Source organism: Propithecus coquereli, unplaced genomic scaffold (genome assembly GCF_000956105.1).
Source record: "Propithecus coquereli isolate 6110/MARCELLA unplaced genomic scaffold, Pcoq_1.0 Scaffold116, whole genome shotgun sequence".
Taxonomy (NCBI): Eukaryota; Metazoa; Chordata; class Mammalia; order Primates; family Indriidae; genus Propithecus; species Propithecus coquereli.
Genome location: NW_012135636.1, coordinates 1692834 through 1695355, shown reverse-complemented (window position 1 = coordinate 1695355; position 2522 = coordinate 1692834). Strand labels below are relative to the sequence as shown.

Below are 2522 nucleotides of genomic sequence, written 5' to 3'. Positions count from 1 at the left end.
GTCTGATTGCCATTATTCTTCAATGCATTATTTTCACGAAAGTTGACCACTTGTGTTATGATTTCAACTGTGCAGCTACTTTGAGAGTCTATCATCCACCTGTTTATCCTGTATTTAGAACGATTTCCCATGTTTTCTGTTGTCCAAGGGGGTCTGTGGCTTACATTCAAACCTAAGTTCATTCATTCATTCACTCACTCATTCATTTATTTATTCATTTACTATGTGTGTTACACAAACTCTAGGGTGGTCTCCAGTGATCCCTGCTTCCTGATGTTCACCCTTGAGTGGGAGCAGGACCTGCAACTTGCTTCTAACCAATAGAATATGGTAAAAGTAATGAGATATCCTTCCTGTGGTTGTGTTACATAACATAAGACTCTGTCTTGCTAGCAGACTCATTCAAGGGACTCTTTGTGTTGGTTTGATAAAGTAAGTGGTCATGTTGGGGAAGCCCACAAAATGAGGAACCCTGGGCAGGCTCCAGCCAACAGCCAGAAAGAAGCCTGGATCCTTGGTCTCAGAGCTGTAAGGAAATGAATTCTGCCAAGAACCTGAGCAAGCTTGAAAGGGGCTTCTTCCCCAGTCAAGCCTCCAGATGAGAACGCAGCCCAGGTGACAACTTGACTGCAGCTTTGTGAGACTCTAAGCAGAGGGCTCATATAAGTCATGCCCTCACCTACAGAAACTGAGATAATAAAAATGGTTATTGTTTTAAGCCACTAAGTATATGGTAATTTGTTATGCAGAAATGGAAAACAAATACACTGTGCTGTGCTAAATATCATATATGCATTATTTCACTTTGTGCTTGAAGTAACTCCATGAGCCTGATACTAATATTTTCTTTTACAGATGAAGAAACAGACTCAGGAATTGATCTCTGGAACATTCTGCTCTTAACCACTGTATTATCATGGCATATTTTATTTTAATGTATTTATTTCATTATTTCATGGACTCGAGTTTATCATAGTTTAAAATATAGCTCCTGAAATATATCAAATACACTTAGGAAAAGTTCTACTTGGCACACCTCCTACAAAAGGTAGATTTTTTGATAAATTCAACATTCTATGGACGTTTCCTATCACTGTTTTGTGCTGTACTTTTACCATATATGTCATAGAAATAATATTAGCTACATGCATGGGAAAGTTTCTCTTTTGTGTTAAAGTGATGGACTGTGAGCTAATTAGAAGAGAGAACAATCCTGGCAGGTATGAGCCCCAAATGCTTTGAAATTATGTGGAATGAGAACATTCAGGTAAACACTAGTAAGAATATGCTAGAGCTTGGATTCTGTCTTTAACTGCTGTAAGGCTAAAACATTTCATTTGTGTCCTTTCTCATTTCTCATCAGTATAGAAAAAAATTAGGAAGTGGAGAGATTCAGAAACACTTTTTCTTTTCTTTTCTTTCTTTCTTTCTCTTTCTTTCTTTCTTTCTGTCTGTCTTTCTTTCCTTTCTTTCTTTTTTTTTTACAACTGAAGACCTATTTGGGTCATTGTTCTGAGGAGCCAGGGTGGGATTGTGATCCCAGTAAAATGTGTTCTAATAACAATCCTTTCTAGTCTACATTTATCAGATGTTAATTATTCAAGCTGCATGATTGAGGATTTCAGAGTCACAGATTCACCTGCAATGTTTGGAATACCAGTGGAGGTCTACATCAACAAAGAATTTATACAGCAGCTGGTGTTAGTCAAAGCTAATGATGGAATTTCAGTTTAATAAAAAGACCCCCAACTGAGCAAACTAGCTTAAAAAAAGTATACTTATCAAACGGCTTTCAATCAGTTCAAGAGAGACACCTTAATTGGGAAGAGGAAGAATTTCAGAGTAGTTTGTCATCATGCCAATTCCAGATCAATAACTGCATGTCTGCTCTTTGGTAGACATAGCTTTTGCTTTATATTAAGTAATCACATCTATACCCTCTCTATTTTGGGTAAGGAGATCTTTGTTTCATTTGACAATGTGCAATGATATCCTCTTTCGATTCACCTCTGTATTTTCATAATAAACATGAGTAAAATTTGGACATGTTATTATAAATGTCAATATACTTTTATTTTAAAAATAGGTTTTCTATTTCTTGTAATAGGAAAGCAGTGCTTATGAAATTTTCATATTTTTAAAAGTTGTTGAAATAAAATTATATGAATAAAATTAAATTATGGTGGTTTAACTATAAGAAGAGAATACTGAATACTGATCATCTGATTTATATAAGATTACTTTGTAGAAGGCTGTACAGAGTAATCTACTTACAAGAAACAAAGAAAAGAGGGTTTATTTTTTGCAGGAAGGACTTGGAATACTAAAGAATATGACTCAGTCATAAGTGTTAGTCTCCTTTTGTTAAAAGGAGATAGTTTAAGTCCTTCTTTGTGTTTGATAGGATAAATGATTGACCTCCCTCAATCTAAAGCCTAAATTATAATTTAGTCAAATGACATTAGTTTGGAAAGTTTCTTTTGTTTATATATGACCAGGTTTGCATTTTTATTACACAGCAT

General features: G+C 35.0%; 1 long non-coding RNA gene across 1 annotated transcript; it reads left to right on the top strand.

Moving 5' to 3' along the window:
* The first annotated feature begins 976 nt into the window (after positions 1 to 976).
* On the top strand, positions 977 to 2177 carry LOC105821420. Its single transcript, XR_001138065.1, has 2 exons — positions 977 to 1048; positions 1589 to 2177. It is a non-coding gene; the product is annotated as an uncharacterized LOC105821420 (long non-coding RNA).
* Positions 2178 to 2522: the final 345 nt, after the last annotated feature.